Source organism: Centroberyx affinis, unplaced genomic scaffold, assembly GCF_046629955.1.
Source record: "Centroberyx affinis isolate AG114_WGS23_722 - 3 ecotype Tasmania unplaced genomic scaffold, CSIRO-AGI_Caff_v1 ptg001496l_1, whole genome shotgun sequence".
NCBI classification, from domain to species: Eukaryota; Metazoa; Chordata; class Actinopteri; order Beryciformes; family Berycidae; genus Centroberyx; species Centroberyx affinis.
This window is the reverse complement of record NW_027279961.1, coordinates 230302-249714: the sequence shown is the minus strand read 5'-3', so window position 1 is coordinate 249714 and position 19413 is coordinate 230302. Positions and strand designations below refer to the sequence as shown.

Sequence of the window (19413 nt, the reverse complement as noted above, 5' to 3'; positions counted from 1 at the left end):
AAGAGTGAGTAGAAATGTCAACAGCGTTAGTGAGCGTAAGAGGCTTTTCACCTGATTTGTGAGCGAGCGTTTTCAGCTCACCAGCAGCACCTCAGCCAAATGATATGCCCCCTCCCTCCACTATAGCAACTAGTGTGTTTTTGTCTCTCTTTCCAAGTGTTTACCCAGGCCGGGGGGGGGGGTTTTCAGCGCTCTCTCTTCCATCCTCTTCCCACCAAGTCCTCCAACTTACAAAACCTCCTTTTATCGCGGCACAAAGGCAGCAATGTACTTCTTTGTGTCATGCTTGTCTCCACGTCTCGCCCATGTTCTGGCAGCCTGCGGACCGCCCTGCTTTAACATTCCCTCCACGTCCCTGCTCTCCTCCTCCGCACTGCAATAATGTGTCTAAGTGCAGCTCAGCATGGCGGCGAACGGAGGCTCTTTTCAATGCCACCTCCTATTTATCTAACCCACGACTGGTCACAGGTGGAGGAGAGGGGGGGGAAAAAAAGCTCAGATGCTTGAGATGGGAAGTGCCTGCTGGGCGTCTGAAACAGCCTGCCTGTGGTTCAATTTCACATACAGTGAAATATATGGAAACCACACCTGGTGTATTTGTAACACTGCGTGAATGTGTTTGATGAGGTGCCGGATATCTCGTTGATCCAGTCTGTTCTCATTCAGTCAACCAAGGACTTAAGTTACCCTCTATCCAGCAGTTTTTTATTTTTATTTTGTGCAAGCATTCATTTTGTAAGAGTATTGATCACTTCCTCTCAAAAGGTAGAAATCTCATTTTGGTATAAAACAAATATTTCATTCATGCCCTTCAAGGTCTAGCCTATGTCAGGCTGAACACTTTTTCTGTATCAGTTCTCCATGCTCTGCCTGTTACAGCCTAAGAGAAAACATTGCACAATACAGGCCATATATTGTTTAATCGTCTTATTGACAATAGGCATTTATTTGGAAAAGCCAAGAGATAGTAGCTTGATTCATCAGTAATGCTGTGTTACGGTTCCACAGCAGTAGGTGAGCTATACACTGAGACTGGAGTGAGACGGACTCAGCTCCAGCTTGTCCATACCAGTCAGTCAGTCTAATCTACAGGTAAACAGCCATCATTTGGAGTCCTATTCTGTTCTAAACATCCAGTTGGCTGGTAAAACAGTGAAAGTAGTTGTTAAGTTTTGGGATGTAGCAGCTCCTGCTTCATACGCAGCTCCCCCTGTCCCCCCGGGGGCCATTCTCACATTAGTAACAGTGATTTCATGTCTTGAAGTGCGGGCTCACATGCTAGCAAGGCTGAAAACCACTGAATGTTTCTTCATAGCCACATAATAAAAGCCCTGCTCAGCTCACGTCACTCAAATGGTCCAGTGAAAAAAAAAAAAAAGTCAGATGAATCTGCACTGTGGAAAGGGATGTGTGATTTTCAACACATTCTTAGCATATGACAGCATACTCTATGTTTGTGCTGTTTTTCAATACAACAAAGCATGTGTTGTTATTAACAAGATAAGACGAAGCTGATTGATCCCTGGAGGGAAATTGGGTGAACAGCATGTCTGGGTGTTTTTTTTACCCTTTATTTATTTATCCCAGCCAATGTTCATTGACGATGAATGAATGCTCCTTTTCAACAACGCCCTGCTTTTCACTCATACATATACATATAAATATGTTGAAAAGTAGTGTTATTCAAAATGATATACCCTTTATAACTGAGTTAAAACCAACATATTGCCACTAGATGTAGGCTTTTAAATGCTACACACTAGTGAAATCATATGCTTATCTAATACAAAATTGTATTGTATTCCTATGTCTACTTTCTGGATCTAATGTGGAACAAAATCTATTTGGGGTTTGAGGATTTTTTTGGCACGGCTATGCGGTACTTGGGTCTCCATTTCCAGTGACATTTTATGGGTCTGTACAGTGATGTAGTGGTAAATAAAAAGGAGTGTAAACTATGACCTCCAGTTGGTGATCATTACATGGCAAACAGCCATTAGTAGAAAGAAAAATCAATTACATTTTCAGAAAATCATTAATTTAATTGTTTTCCTTAAGAGACTCTATCTTCTTATAACTTAGATCGGTTTGCTACTACTTACTATAATGTATACTGTGAATTAATGACTCATGTCAGGCTAGAATGTTAGTAAACTCTATTTCGCAAATTAAAAAGGTGCAGGGGTAAAATGAGATTAGTTGGATTTGCCCTTCACGACATCCCTGGGTGTGTATACAGAATGATTTTACTGCTAGGGATCATTGCAGAAAGCCTCCTGTACCAGCAGATGGCGGTTCATACCGCAAGAGATTCTTGTTGTGCATAGAGAGTTATAAATATTCTCATGGTGAGACAACAAGCCTCCCAACAGACTATTACAAACATGCACCTACTATCAGCAATGCAATGCTTCATACAAGCGTTTTTCCCAATAATAATAGTCACAGGGGTTTTCAAAGTCCCACATCTGACCTGCTGGTCCCAAGATTTGACTATGACTATAATATTCCTATACAGACATATAGTGTGACTGTAGTACTCAATAGTAGAATTGATAGAATCATGTTTTATTATCATATTTTATCTTCTATGGTACTACTATAATATTCCTATAGGATATGATATATATTTCTGCTATTTCCTTCTAAAATGTGTTATAGGGTTACCATAGTTTTCTTTTTCTTCAGAAAGGTATTTTAGTTACAGTATGGGGAACAGATAGTGGAAAGTGGGGTGTGGTTGAATCAACATGACATGAACACCTTTACACATGAGCGCACATCAAGGTTAATATAGTTTACTAAAACTAAGACTAAAACTAAACATCAAAAAACATTTCTAAGCTGATAGAAAATGAAAACTGGATTGTATCTGAAATCTGAAGCTAAACTAAACTCTAATAGATGCATCCTGAACTAATGAAGCCAGCTTACCAGTAGGAGAAAATTATCTAGAAATGAGTACAGATCACATCTACCAACATTACAGGGATGTGAAACTATGTAACTGTATTTCTACTGTTGCCTTGCTTCACTGGAAACATGATAAGATCTCAGTCAAAACAAGCAGCAGTTGGCAGCTAAATCACTTCCATTTTATCGATTTGCCTTCAAAATAAAAGCATACAAAAATGATCGTTCGCAGTGGTCCACAGCTAGAATGAAAACTACCTGGTAAAATAGAAAGTCAACAGTCCTCTGGACCCAGATGGCCGGATTTGAGGACCACTGATGTAGCCCCACAGTTGTTGCCAGCATAACAAACGGATTAACCTACACTCCAAAGATATAGATATTGAAAAATCAAGCTGTCCTGAATAACCTAATGTACACTTCACAGTAGCTGGCGCCAGTGTAAAAAGTTAAAAGTTTACAACTCATACAGTACGGATTCTTTCGTAATTTTAGTAATTTTATGTGTTCATGAATATTATGGATCTAACCCAATTTCATACACAAGTCAAATATGTAAGGCATCGAGAACTTATTTAACTCAATGACCTTTATTTTGAAAAATTCAGACAGGAAGCTGTACAGATTCTGTTGCTGACTTCTGCCCATGAAGAGCAACTCGGGACACTTCTCCTCACCCGTGACAGTCAAAATACGAAAACCTCTACTGAAACTACATAAGAAAAACCTTAAACATTTTTAGAAAAATAGAAACTATAGTAAAACTAGGAAACCCCCGTGTGAAAGCAAACTGAAACTAATGTGAAATTGAATTAGGTGACACAGTCCAGAGAAACCCCAATGCAAGTGAGGAAGCGGGTATACTAGCCCTCTTGCTAGCTCCGCCTACTGAGTTGTCCTGGGAAACACCAACAACTGTTGGAAAGTGGATTCCTCCTAGCAAGGAAAAGCACACCGCCGCTCATTCAGTTCACTCTGTAAACCTTTTAAAACGACATTTCAGCTCGGCTTCAAACGGCGCAAGTCAACCCATTCGGAGGATTATGAGTCCAAAAGCTGCCGCACACTGAGTTTCATCTGTCCGAGGTAAGAGTCATTTACTATGCCGTTACAATGTTACAGACCGCACACACTCCAGACTGATATAAAGTGGCTCTGTGGTTACTTTGTAACTTTCAGCTTACTTTTCTATAAAACACGTTGTTTAATGGCTGCTGTGAGCTGTTTTCTTTCTTTCTTTCTTTCTTTTTTTTGTTTTTTTTTGTTTAACTTGTTGCTTGGTTGGTGGCCATGACATCCTTAGTCACAGAATAAGGGCAATGTGTGGCAACTTCTCACGTTTCTGTAAAGCCTTGCGAGAAAGAACCACAGCAATTCTGTAGAAATGTTGAAACAGCAAAACTAGAATATAACTTGTATAAAAACGATAGGAGATGAAAAATACCACAAAGCACGATAAAGTCACTATAAACTCATTATACAGTACCACAGACACACTGTAAAGATACCATAGGAGATAAAACTACCATAAAGCACAATAAAGTCACTATAAACTCATTTTTGAGTGCCACAGACACACTAGAATCTATGAATATTATAGGATTTACACACTAGTGATTTTTTTGTCAGGGAAGTTACAAAGATGGTGTCACATGTCATGTTTTTTAATAAATGATCCAAATACACAGGCAAGTTGATGTAATCAAGGCCGATTCACTTTATACTTTACTCCCATGCTGATAGAAAAGAAAACAGCAGTCTACTAAATCTCATTTGTACTGGCTTGACCTCACCCACTCCAACACATTAAAGGACCAGGTGCATAAAAATGGCTGCCTCCTGGGTTCCCATGGTGCAACACACCCAGGGTTTACTACTACCTCTTCCTGTCTGAAGTTGCATCATGGACCTCACCTCCTTCACATCCAGGCCTGACTTGGACCGGATCTTGCCCTGGAACCGCTCCAGTGAAGCCGCTCAGAGGCCAGTTTAAATGGAATCAGTTGATTTCCATACAGACACCCAGAAACTAAAGGAAAAGTTGGGTTCTCATAGTAAGAAGAAGGAGATGGTGTGTTCGCCCACTCAATCGAACCAGGTTAAAGTTTTTTATCAGTGTAAACAAAGTCAGTGAACCGGAAGAGGAACGTAGAACATTTCCCACAAGGCAACACAAAAATGTGACATTTTAGACCAATTAAAGACACTCACGCAGCGGAGGCTGGTGTGCGAAGAATTCTTCTAGTTTGGCCAGCAAGTGCTCACCGCGGAGGCCCAAGCCATTGTGTGGCTTAATTTTTTCTGCAAATGTGTGCTTTTGTCCCTCACAACCTGCCAAAAAATGTTTCTGCAGCAAGTATACTGCCCACTTTACACCTCTTCCTCCCTGTCAAACAATCTCAAAAAAATCAACTTTTCCCTTTTTAGAGCACAATTTGAGCCCCTACCACCACACAGAACTTCTGCCTTTTCTTCGTTTTTGTCAGGGAGTAAGGACAATAACGTTACTTTATCACTCCTCCAACGTGGTGGCATGTCCCTCGTAACCATTGGCGCCGACTCTCCAAACATTTTGTGACAAGCCTGTGTTGCCATGCAGGCCTGCTCCCCCCCCCCATCAGAGAGACTTCGTATAATCAGTGTAGACCTCGCAGATCCAGCAGCCTCAAGTAAGCCATCTAGCTTTTCTGTAGCTCAGTTTGTATGCTTGACGTTGTGGGATTGGTTTGAAAAATTATAATGGCATGAGGTTGCTATCTTTATGGACCTGGTTCAGTGCCAGTGGATTTAGGCCAAGTCAGCCTTCTCAGCAGAGGAGACTGGCAGGTGAATGGGTCCTGAGGGTATTAATGTCTGCAGAGGAGGTGACACTGTAAAAGCAGGAAATACACCTGTAACAATGCCAAATCCTGCCGGTAACTTCTTCAAGGTGTGTCTGATTATAGTGCCGCTTTAAGTAGTTTGAATCCCAGTGCTGATTTTGAACCTTTATGTCTCCAGGGAAGGTTGACTGAGCTTCATGCTCTTTTCAATGCAGAACTCAAAACTCAATGATAAACTGAAAAATACTAGAAGGGACCAGGAGTTTGTAGTCAGAAACTTTTGATGCTCCTCGTCATAGCTACTCTGACATATGCATTTACATATTCATATACACATACACATACAAATGAAGGGTTTAGTTTGAAAACATCATATATCCATTTTGGAAGAATGGTGCTACCTTTAAAAGTAACCCATAATGGTTTAATTTTGATATCAACAATCATTTTGTCAGAGTAAATGTCAATTTTTCACACTATATATCTCATTGCATAATAACAAACTTCAGATTCAAATACATATGAAGTATTCAATTCTAAAATTAGATATTGACACCTACTCTCTTCAGGTGGTCAGCTCCTTCCAAAACAGATATAAAGAATTTTGAAATTATATTGTATGTTCATATCCAGAGTGACTTACAGTGAATGCAGTAGAATAAGCTGCAATTCCTAGATCACCAACAATACAAGCAATCAGTAAAAAAAACATACACAAATACATTTTTATTCACAAAACGGAGGTTATCAGGACAGGAGCACACAATTCTCCCATTGAACAAAAGCTTATTAGCCTGCACTCTGTGTCACTCCCAGCTAAGTTTAGGCTGAGTTGCGAGGCGGTCCCAGTCAGAAATATGTATTTAGCTACAGTACAAGAGACAAATGAAAGAGGACTTGGCCTCACATTTAGAGTACTGTAAATTACCATGAGGATTCTGCTGGCTCCAAGCTTAACCCAGCCAATTTATCATCTTCACAAACCCCCTTATTTAATGACGATGGAGGATATGTGCAGTGTCAGCCTTGTAATTACACTGTATTTACTATAGAATGGAAGCATTAGGGGAGGTCTTACAGGTACCAGTTTATGATATAGCGGTGTCTCTGGAATGGTTTGGCGTGCCTGGGAGGGCGACTGCTGAATTCCCCGGTAATATTCACAATACAGCCTAGACTTTAGTTTTTGTTAAGACCGGAGTCGTTGGAATCCCCTCGGCACGCCAAGCGACGGCGGTACACACCGTTCCAAAACACCAGCCATCTCTACAAGTTGTCTACACTTTGTGCTCCAGGCGCTCAACAAACAGACTTTGCTGTTTGCTGTTACTGTATCTGCGGTGCTACAAAGAGCTGCCATGATCTACCGGCACCAACTCTCTACAAAAAAGTTGGCAAGGACAAGCTGAAGTTCAGTTTAAAATAAATTCTTGGTGTAAATTGAGATCCGATCATCAAAACCACCTCCAGAAGTTGTCAGAGACACATTTCAACACATTGCCAACAAAGTATAAATGCAATTAGTCTCCAATCCAAATACAGGAGATACATAGGGAAATAAGCCTTTGTGTGATGATCCAACCAGGAAGCACACAGAAAACAAACAGGCGGCAGCTCGGATACTAAGATACTTGTTAAAAATGGATTGTCATGATGGATGAGGAACAAGCAACAAGCAACAAGCATTTACTGTCAGTTTTAAAGGATGTGAATATTGCAAGAGGAAGTGACGTGCGTGACATTCTGTGTTTTGGTGAGGGAAAGAGAAATGGGATTACAATGTGTATACCAGAGGTGTGTTTTAATGGCTGGCGTAAATATAATCCAGCTACATCACATCTATACACAATCTTGATATGAAGTGCATGTCTGCTCACTCAGTGAAAGTAGCTCTGGATGGCAGTGTCAGCTGATGCCTTAAAGGTAAATGTTTTGTGTTGCAAAGTTTTTGTGCTCCAGGTATTTCGCAATCAGACAATGCTGAAGACTGTTACTGTGTCTGTGTAGCAGCAAAGAGGAGGCTGTGATATGCCTTGCTGAGCCAATAGGGAATAGTTTTGGGGTAGCTCAGGTGGCCGTACTGCCACTCTATCATCCGTTCTGTATGTGTGCCATTTACTAATACTCAGGATCTGATGTAACTCTGGCTTGTGTTATTTAGGGTGAGCGCCTATATGGAAACCTGGTTTGGATGTTAGAGGAAAAGGGCGGTTAGGGTGAGAGTGGGTATGCCATTGGGGTTATCAAGTGGACTCCTCCCATCACTGATGTTTGGTTGGCCTACAGTTAGACCTACAGCACTTCCAGAAGGACCAGAAGGAGGTTCTGGTGTCCCAGAACCATGAGGCTCTATTAGGGTTAGACTGATATATCAGGCCGATATTTGCCTTCTACCAAATACCACCTCCAATACATAAAACCAGTCTGTAAAACCTGCAGTGACATCTTATTTCCTTTGCGCGTTTTATTATTCCCCCCCCCCCTTATTTCCCTTAGTTTCCCTACCATTGAATAGGTGAGGTGGAAGAGCCACTAACCCTAAAAGAATTACATTAGTCTGGGTTTCAGTGGAGAGTTTTAGTGTCCCATGATGGTCTAAATGCTGTGTCAGTTGGCTTTTCCAGCTGGCAAGAATAAAATTCCAGGGAGAAACACTGAATACTTGTCATTTTTTGGGCAAAAAAAAATTCAAATTTTAAATATATTCAATATCAGCAGAAAATTTCAGCTATCAATACAAAATCATTGATATTGGCTCCAAATCAAAGTCAAACTACCCTGTATACCCACTGTGCCTCTCAACACTGATCAGAGGTATGCTCACCTATGGATTTACAGTATCCTGACATTAAACCTTCACTCAGGCTGATCATTTTGGCTGAGAGATGGGGGCTCTATATAGCCATACCCTAAACTGCAGCATGCCAAGAGGAAGGAGACTAGAGGCATGATAGGATAGGTGGAGTTGGAGCATTGGAGTTCCAGCAGACACCTGACCTGTGGCCTATAGGCTCCTCCTCTCCCCTCTGACATCACAGCTTTGATCTGCCTACTGTCTGTGTTAGCACAAAGCCATATTTAGCTCACTGTAATCAGTGAGCGCTCGCATGCCGGGCTACTGAGGATACCTGCATTGTATAAACACACCTGCTCTCTCTGATGGACTTAAAATGAATTTTGTGTGGACTTGAGGGATTTTGGTCACGTTCATTGCCATCAAAGACTGTGGGTAAGGTTCCCCTTGATGCCTAAATGCGTGGCTTACTTAGTTGTGAGAAGTGACGAGCCAAAGTGCTCTTAAAGTTGCTCTGTAGTTTCTGGTGGTGAAATTTGGATTATAATCATACATGGCATAGTTTTGAGGCTACAGGTGGTGACTTCCAATAATGTGTTATGTTATGAATTATGTTGATTCTGATGGTTTTGTTCCTTGTTTTGGTTGTGATGATATTCCCCAGGGCAAAGTCTGACTGCAACGCAGTTACTGTGCCTAGCAACACCTGCCTTAGTGATAACGCTTCATGGCTTTCATCAGAACTCCTACACCAAATAGCGGACTGTTAAATTAGGCTGTAATCGGGCTCTGTTTGTGGGAAATTATATGCCTCCTCATTAATTTGCCTCTACACATACTCATTTACTTGAAAGTCAGTTGCTTTTATACAAGTTGATAAAGCTATTGATCAATGGCTACTGTGTAGAACTACTGGGTAGATGATTATGAAAGACTTGATATGTTTCAGAAAGGGTGTATTTTGCATGGCACATGCTATCTCTAAAGCCTGGGCAAAACAGAAACCTACTTTGTTTGCATTGCATGATACCTCTGTTTATTTTGCAATGTGTGCGTTATACACAAATATTGCAACATGATGTATGGATGTGTCTTGGGCTCAGCACCCATGCAGAGTGCATGACACAATCAATCAATCTATCAGATGCAGCTAGATGTTGTGCTTCTGTTGAGGCCTCCCTCGCTTTTATATTTATGGAAATTTCAAATAATGTTGATATCATGCTAGTAGGGCTACATGATTATGGCAAAAATGATAATGCCAATTATTTTGCTAAATACTGTGATCAAGATTATTAATCACAATTATTTGTCTTGGTTTCAGGTAACATATATTTTCACCTTTAACACTGCTGTATTTCTCAGAGTAGCAACAACTACTCTTATTTATTACAAAATATAAATAATAAGTACTACTTTATGAGATACAACCCAAAGGAAAACTTTCCACAGAATCTGTACTTGTTTGTTGTCACCTGGTTTAAAACCGAAGTATCTCCAACTGACAGACAATGATCCACTTTTAGGAACGAGAGGATTTTCCTCTCTAATGTCTTTTCCACTTTGCTTGTCGCTACATTTTTCCAAAGATGCTCTAAGTTTTTTCTCTAACTTAAATGTAGTTTTGGTCACATGGGTGCATGTTGCACATTCAAAGGTTATGATTGGTCACGTGTAATAGAAGTGCTTGATACGTGGCTGTGGGACTCTCAAGGGAATTGAAAATATAACGGCCACTTAAATATCACAGACTGCTAGTAATAGCCATGCATTAAAAAAAAAAAAAAAGTGTCAGTAAAGGTTAATTGATACTTTAGCCAGATCAGTGTTCTCAGGTTTCCCTGTGATGCAGGTTTCATACCTTACTGGATAATGTTAATTACAATTATAATGATAATGTATTACTCATCCAGTAGTGATGCAAGTGAATATAAAGCTTAAATTGACGCTCTTCCACTTTAAGACTGAAAGTCAACATGGATTGGCAGCAGCTAGGGCTAAGACTATTTTGCCAGATATGTTGATCACAAATATTAATCACAATTAGAAGTCTCAATTAATTGGGGAAACTAAATAGTTTTATTGCTCTTGTTGTGTTATTGCATCTTGATTGTTTTCAACCACAGTGGGTGCTCTAATTGAAATGAAATGAAGTGCTTCAATATGGCTGAAATGTAAGATTATTACAGCGGGAGCCAAAATTGCAATGTATGATTATACCCAATATATTGTGCAGCCCTGGCAGTAATCCAGCAATGCACATCAGTCCCTTGCACTCGTGTGCATAGTATACCTTAGAGACACATGCCTGCTAGTCAACACTGCAGTGGGCTGATATTAATCTGATCAGACCTGCTGTGAGACTGAGGTTAGCGTTGCTCAAGATTCTCCAGGCTAAACCTCTTAGCTCCCAAATGGGCCTAACAGCCACTTTCCCTCTCTAAACATGTGCTGTCTCCCAGGGCTCTGTTTGTTTGATTTGCTCCTCAGCACCTATTTTGTCTTCTTTTCAATGTCAGTTTGTTATTGCACACCCCATGGCTGAATGAGTAAGTACACCAGGCTGACAGTGGACTCGCTGGCACATATCGATCGTTTTGAGAGATTCTGTACCCGAGTTTGTGTTTTGCTGCTGTGTAGTGAATGAGAAGACAAAGTTGAAAACCGCATTGCTCACTCAGCCATTAGCCCATCAGAATATTAGCTCAGTCCTGTGCTGCGGCTGTCTCTTCTCAGAATACTTAACCGTGTCTGTAAACGTAGCCTGTCTGCAGTAAACCTTTTCTACTGAGCACTCACATGGTTTCCTGGTGTGGGAACAGAGGGAGGGGGCTGTCAGACCCGGGGAGGAGCGCTGATCAAGGCCCGGGCCCAGATTACAGGCCGTCCCTCAGCGCACCTCACAATAAGATAATGCTATCTGGGCCCACAGGTATTTGGTTTCAGTGGAGGGGGTAATAACTGTCACCAAACACTGAGGAGACCTTTCATCCCCCGGCCTCGCGTTGTCAGCCGGCGTTTGTGTGCAGTCTCTGCACAGAGGCTGCTTTTGTGTGGCAGGGTGAGGTCGCGTCACCATGATGGCCTCATATCTGTCCATCGAGACAATAGCCAGGTTTGATTAAATCAAACAGCCGCGACTATCTAAATGGTAGTCAACATAGTGTGTCGAAGTGACTGTGGTGCCGTTGTTCGGGAGGTGACGTATACCTGACTAATTTAGCCGTGCCTGAGAAGAACGGTGCTGATAGTGACCCGTGAAAAGACGTAGACAAAGACTCAAGCACAGCGCGGACACACTTTGCTCTCTGAGGTTTTGTGCTATAGGTGTGTGTGGTGTTCTTTGTGTTGTGGTAGCAGGCCAGTAACTAGTGGTTAACTATGGGGGAATGCATTGGAGGTTAAACAAACCCCCGAGTTAAACATCAAACCCCGCTAAGCCCCTCCCTGACAGCCAATCAGCCATGACTAACACGACTCCCAGCAGACCCAGACAGGGCTTTAACCTCACTGTGCTACATGTGGAGGCTTTGATTACAAATGTTATGTATCCATTTAGGGAAATAATTGCTGCCAACAGTGTATTGGTTAATTCTTCATGAATAGGAGTGATTTCAACATCAAAAGTGTCTTTTTTTTTTAAGCCAAGGTCTTAGGTTGGCTGATAACTGCAATAGTATTCCATAATGAGTCAGACGATGGATGTCTCGCTTTTGGAATGAAACTCTTTATTTGCTGTCTGGATTGGCAAGGACAAAAAAGGGAAACTAGCCCTTGTGGCTAAAAATGTCTAGTTTCAGTTGGTCTTTACTTCTGCAGCATATTTCATACATAAAATTCAATTTGATATCCAGTCCAAGCTCCAACACTTTCAGTTCTAATAAAAAAAATGTAAGACATGAAAGATTAATAATAAAAGAATAAAAGGAAGGTGGAAACAAGGTAAGAAGATTGGTACAAATAAAAGATGAAGTCAAGATCAGAGCTGTTGAATCTTTCCAACAGTTCCTGGCTTTGGACAGTTCACCTGAACCCTGATAGACTCTGACTGGGCTTTAAAATCAGCCTGCCAGCTCTCCCTCCCTGGCAGTCGGTGTCTCTGCCATTTGGTGGCTGTTTTTATCCAAAGCTCCTTACAGCACCATGAGCCCTTACATCTTAAGCGAGGGTGACCCCAGTGGGAATTGAACCCCTAAACCTGGCAGTGTTTATGCCTTGTTCTACCCATTGAACTACCTGTTAAAGGCTCTTACAATGTTGCCTGCTAACAGTTGGAAAACCAACAGTATCCCAAGAGAATGTGATGTCAAGACAGAGGGGTCCGTAGTTATTTTTGTGTGTAGTTGGCATATCAGCGTGTGTATCAGGATGAAATACAAAAGTAGACAAAGACAGGCAGAGAGAGAGAGAAGGAGCTTGTGATGTTGTGTCGGGGGTGGAGGGGGGGTGGGGGGGTGGGGGCTGGGGTGGTACACCTTCATAGGTGAGGCAAAAACAAGCCCTGCCCCTCCCTGAGACTTAAGTCCTGTCTCTGGTGTCAGTATGGAGCCCTCGTGTTGGATGACACCTCAGGTCTATATTGGGCCTCTGTCCCTCTGTACAGGTGTCCCCGTGTCCTTGACTGCAGCTCACCAAGCACAGCCAAAGACTAAAGGCTTCATCTCAGAAGCTGCCTCAGGTAACTGCCGTCCCCATAACATGAATTTTCATCAACATTCTTCAGGTTAATTAATGGCCAATGGGAGGTTCTGACCTAGATGAGTTGCAGTGTGAAGCTATAAAGCAATAAAACACTGATGTAAAGCTGTACAGCCAGGCCCAACCTCATGTATTCACGTCATGTGATCATACCATACCATACATAATTAGCATAAGTAGAACAAAGCAATGTAATCTTATCAAAGTCTACATGGGCGGATGTCCACAGTTCCCAGGGCTTTCACCTTTTTATTTTGTGGCTTTATTTATTCAGGGAAGGATTGATGAGCACCATGCTCTTTTCCAGAAACCACAGTTTTCTGTTGTTTGATACTTGGGAGCTTCACTGGAGCAGTAGGGATTTTAATGCCTTGCTCAGTGGCAGTTGTTGAGGTAGAGTGTTACTCATTCACTTTCCCCACCCATATCTTCTCAGCCGTTCCAGGAAATCAATTTGGCAATTTTCACAAGCATGCTGCTCCTCCTAGCTCCAGGCTGCTGCCTCTGATTTACAGGACAGGTCTGATAGGTGGGTTGGACCTGAATGTTCATCGACACACAGTCAGTGATTAAGTGCAAAACTCAAGCTTGACCAGTTATTAAACATTGTGAGCTAAAAAGCAGCGATGTCATTAATTGCAAGTGAGTGTCATTAATTATACGACTACTGTAGTTAGCTGAGTTGATTCTTTAAGTTATGCCAGTTTTTTGAGTATTTTTAAACCTCTACACTTAGTACATGTAACTAATATTTAAAGCATTTACTCCTACTTTCACTTGATTACCTTGTGAGAACAGTGGGACTCACTGTTGTTTATTTTATTTACTTTATTTCCCATGATGCTAGTTTGTTGATATGATCAGGAAGCAGCCATCGACCAAACTAAGGTCTGATAATGACCCTGTTAATAATTGAATGGGTAATGCTATGTTGTGAATGGGCAAGCAGATCATAATTGTGGGATGGGGTTCGGTTGGCTATTTTGGAACATGCACAAAATAATGTTTTTTTTTCCCTCACAAATTGTTAGTGAGCTACTCTGTTACTTTAACCTGAGCAATTCCCTAGACAAGTATTCCAACTTGAGTAAAATTCAACTTGAGTTTTGCATAAGACATTTCAGTTCTCTTTCCGACACGGCTGAAAAGCCCAAAGGAGTAAGCCTGTTTCTCCACCAGGAAGCTCTCTTCCCAGTGCGGGCTTCATATTCTCTTTATCTCCAAAAGAAAGGAGGTGCTGTTGCAGGTTCCTGACGGCGCTGAGAGCTTAGCATGTTTTTACAAGTTAAAAATACTTAAGTTTTTACTAAATCAGGGCTGTGCTTCAAACAGGTTTTCAATGGTCTCCTAACAACAGCGAGAGCCCTGACCAGCACTTCACACATGTATTTGTTTCACTAGTTGAAAAAGAAGTGGCCTTTGGACACAGGGACTAAGATGTTCCTACAGGAAGTCTCTGAGGGAGCGTTGCTGACAGACCAGATCCTGTTGATGCCATCAGGGGCCTCCTCAGTTACCTCTGATGTACCCGTCGCTCTCACCAACAGCCTACTGCTTCACTTCAGTTCGAACCACAGTGCAAGTTTACTTTGTTGCATTTTCACACAGACTCACAAGTAGCTCGTTTATTGGAGTTTTGGTAACCTGTCATCCTGCCAGGTTAGAGATTTTGTCAGCGGGGGGAGTCAAAACAAATCTGATTCCAGGCCCTGTAACTTTAGCTAAGCGTGATGGACTTGTTTGCTCTTTGCTGTGATTTCCCTTCTCTGGTGTTCATACCCGTTAAGAACGCATGAATAAATAGCTGAATATGAGCATCAGTCCAAACTGCGGTTTGCCCTCAGTTCATTTTGTTAAACTCAGCTCTTCAAGCATGAGTGAATCCATGTGACTTTTGTTTACAAGCTCTGGTTCGCTTGTAATTGGGCAGTGCGAACCTAAACAAACCAAGCACAAAAATGCAACCAAGTCAACCTTTTCCACTCTAGTTCAGACGAAAGAAAATGAACCCTAGTTGTGATTTGCACCCTTAGTGTTTCAGATGATGCTCTTATCCTGAACGACTTATAATGGGTGGTTCAGTGTCTTGATCAAGGACACATGGCTGTTGATGGACACACATTGGGTGTTGCAGGGATCAAATCTGTGACATTTTGATTATAGAACAGTCTCTCTGACCAGAAGGCCAAATTGTTGTCTGACTCTACGTGCGGAGGAAACCTTGCCAGGCTTGGCTGTAGCTCAACAGTCATAGTTTTTCATTGTTGCTGTTTGTGTGATTGAGATGTTCAGTGGTTGGCACTGAGGTGAGAGCTATTCCTCCTGTTGGCCACAGAAAAAAATATACAGCTAACTACCAAAATAAAGGGAACACTAAATGAGGGATATAAAGTATTGACAGCAGGTGCTTACACATGGTTCTGGTCCCTAAGATAATTAATCAATCAACATCCCATCATGCTTAGGGTGTGGCATCCCTCCAATAGAGTTCAGACACTCGATGCCAAGACACATTGAAGCTGCTCTAATGGCTCATGATTGACCAACGCTCGATTAAGACACTTTATGTTGATAGCTACTTGTATATATTGCGTGCACTTAAAGCCAGTGAGGCGATTACTGAAACACGGATGATGGCAGGGTGGTACATGTTTTTAAATCAGATTTTACTTAGATCATCTTCATCTTTTCAATTTTTACCAACAGCCGTGATGACACATCCCCTGATTTCTGTTCAGTTGCAACTGTGTTGCAAATGAGTAATTCTCATGCCATTGATTTGTTATATTTGATTGATTTTATTTCAATGTCATGCAATCTAAGTTGGCATTCACATGTGACATTTGGTATCTGTCACACACGGACAAGATGGCGTTGAAACCACGTAGGTTATGTTGTTGTGGCCGCGTCTCGAAACCTTTTGAAGCAGTCTGTACACATTTCATTGGCTGATGAAGTCTATTAGCAGATGACGTTTACCCCTGCTCCATCAAAAGTTCCACTAGTTTAAACTTTTTGACTGACTGGGTTGCAATAGTTTCACGCACTGCACTCTGTCAATCCATGTCATCTGTCAGTGCATAGGTCTCATTGAAATACATTGGATATTGTCCTGTTTTTTTACGCATCAGATGCTCATGACCACCGCCTTAGTTGGTGTTTTTCCCCAGCTTTACAGATGTGTAAACCTAAGTGTACCAAGGGATCCTATCTTAAGTCTTTCATAACCATTTAACCAAAAGAAAGTAGCAGAATACAAAGTCATTTTGCACTAAAGCACACATCTCAGCTGTACCTGTAAACATAGTCTAGTCTAGAAGCTCTCGCTTAGCCATTTTCCTTCATTCTTATTAATGATACAGAAATAATATGCAGCCTAGGTAGTTATTTATTCAGCTGTCATTTATCCAGGTTAGTCCCATCAAGATCGAGGGTCTCTTTTTCCATGGGAGACCTTGTCACAGATAACAGCAACAACAAGAAAAAGTGTTTTATATTAATACAGTACCAGTCTGTACTATACAACTGTATTGTGTCTGTGTGAGGGAAGCCTCAGCTGACAATTGGGGTAGAGGAGAGAGTCCGATTAATGAGTTGTGAAGTTAATCCTATTCATCCTTCCATTCATGCTGCAGTCACATGGCTATTATGGTGTAGCTATTTTGATGGCCAGGGGACCTGTGGAAGCCATAACAGGTCCATTCAGACCCCTGACTCGGCGTATCACCGCTCCATTCCCAGCATTGAGGGGCTTTTGTCTCTTGATTTATTGGTCCATTTGTGACGGCTGTGCACTTGAACGTGGCCGGTGTCCTGCCTCTTTGTCGCCTTGCTGCCGCAGAGGAAGAAAAGCCTGTTTTAACAGCAGTTCAAAGGCAGTTTCTGCTATAATGGAGACTCTACGGAGCTCGGCTGAAGGCTGGTTCCCGGACCCACGGTTTTAGACGGAGTTAATGGGTTGTGTAATCTCTATAAACAGGTGTCGGGTGGCTGTAGGGCTGAGCTTAGAGGATGTCATTTCTCAAGGATCTTACTCTGTTACCAGAGAAGGGAAGTGGTGCCTGACTTTGGTTTGGACACACAAGGCCTTTTCTGGGTTAGATGGATGATACAAAGGTTGTTATTTACCAGCCTTCTCGGTGAAAAATGGGTTTCAAAGATAAGAACACATTTGATGGTGCAGCTTAGTGCTGGTTTTGTCTGATGATAATGGATTTCACTAAAAATTTTGAGTTTATTGCCTTCTGTCATTTTGACAAGCACTTAGGTTTATTCCTTTTTTTAATTAAAACTAAAACCTAACTGAATATTGGCCACTACACAGTTTCAATGCAAATTTGGCTTTGTGCAAAACAAGAAAACACCAACTGTATATAATAAGACTGGGCAATACTGACATAAACATCCTGTTTTCAAATAACTGCAGTACATGTGGACATATTATCACTTTTACTGTGTATTTTTTTCAGCGTTTGAAAAGAGAAAAAAAAACATACAGAGTGAAAGATGAGATGCTAATGTTTTGGGTTTGCTCAGTTTCAATATAAGGAAGAATTTCCCCTGGCATGTAACTCGAGCTACAAGTCTGGGGACCATCCACAGCAGCAGAATATCTTGTTTCAGGAAGCTGCCTTGAACACGTTTACCTCTGAGAAAATATTGCAGCCTTTTGGGATTCAGAAGCTTCAGTATTCAGTTCTGCCACTCTACTGTTCCATAACACAGAATTGTTTTCAAATTGCGGCAAAAAAGTGACCTAAAAATGTAGCCATTTTAGAAGTCACGCTTTTTTACTACATGCTTTCTGAACTGCTGCGGCACTTCTGCTCTAGCCCCAAGAGGAATTGTTTGGAAATATGATAAATAGTTGGTTGAGAGTTTTATTTGACAGTATACCAATGTCATTCTATTGTATTATCCCAGAAAGAATTATCTGCAGTGATAATGAAGGATAGGTGCATGATAAATGCATGAAGGAGGACTTCTACACTGTATATGGTAGATGATAGACATCCGGTTAGGATCTGACCAGATGAACAGTCACCCTTCATATTCCAACCAGGGCCAACTGGACAAAAGAGCCTCAAGGAAGTATGGAGGACAGATAACAAACCAGTGATTTGTTTTGAGTACTTTCCTTACAGGTTACATCATCTAATGTGTTACCCATTAGGCCGTATAAAACAAATGAGTAGCCAAACCAGTGTCCCGGCAAAGCCTGCAATGTTTGAATGGCGTTGTAGGCTAAATTAAAGCTACAGCCTATAAATCTGCCAATGTCATTCAGAAGAGGCTTATGTGGAGTAGGGTTCGACCAACAATGTGTTTGAAGGCTGATTTTCAGTATCTTTAAATTTGACCATTTTTATGCCCCAAGTATTCAGTGTTTGCCCCAGACTAATGAAATTCGTTTAGGGTTAGCAGCTCCTTGAGGCAAGCTGACCCACCTCACCTATTCAAAGGTAGGAGAAACTCTGGGATACGTTACTGCAAAACGCACAACGCACAAATAAAATGTCATTGCAAGTTTTCCAGACTGTTTTAATGTAGCTGTGGTCAGGGAGGAACCTCCATCATATCAGAGGTGGACAACATTCACTGGCTGATATCCAGTATTTAATAAAAGGACAATATTGGGTCTAACCCTATTGGGGACTTTCATTTGGAGAAAAAACCCCACTGCTATTTGTCTCATCATACAGGCCCACTCTGAACAAGTCTCAGAGGAGTAAGCCTACAACTTCCTCTTCAGGTGGGAGGAAGGTTATATTTGATGCTGCTTCTGGTTTGCTAACCGGCCTGGCTTGTATGTCACACCCAAGAGGAAGTGTTGGAAAGATGTTGCAATGGTACAGGCCCTCCCAACAAACTAAATGAACTCATGGAGTAATATTTACATCCTGTGATGACGCAATAAAACCGAATCAACTTCCTTTACGTGTAACATCCGCTGCTGATTTACCATATGAGAGAAAACTCAGAACGAGAAGTCACCATGCCACAGCAGGGAATCAGGTGGGTGGTGGCAGGGCGGCCTAGTGGTTAGAGTAACCTAAAGGTTAAAGGTTAAAGGCTGCGTCAGCTAACATGTGCCCTGTTGAAGTGTCTTTGAGCTGGTTTTCAACCCACACCTGCTCACTCATTGTAATGCATTATGCGTAAGAAATGACAACATGCAAAATGGAA

The 19413-nt window shown here is 41.6% G+C and overlaps 1 protein-coding gene across 5 annotated transcripts in view; it reads left to right on the top strand.

Moving 5' to 3' along the window:
* The first annotated feature begins 3882 nt into the window (after positions 1–3882).
* LOC139650483 (A-kinase anchor protein 13-like) overlaps positions 3883–19413 on the top strand; it is a 109396-nt gene continuing 93865 nt past the window's right edge. For all 5 annotated transcript variants that reach the window (XM_071527171.1, XM_071527170.1, XM_071527169.1 and 2 more), the window contains exon 1: positions 3883–3999. The gene's annotated coding sequence lies outside the window, so the exon portion shown is untranslated. The remainder of the gene's footprint in view (positions 4000–19413) is intronic.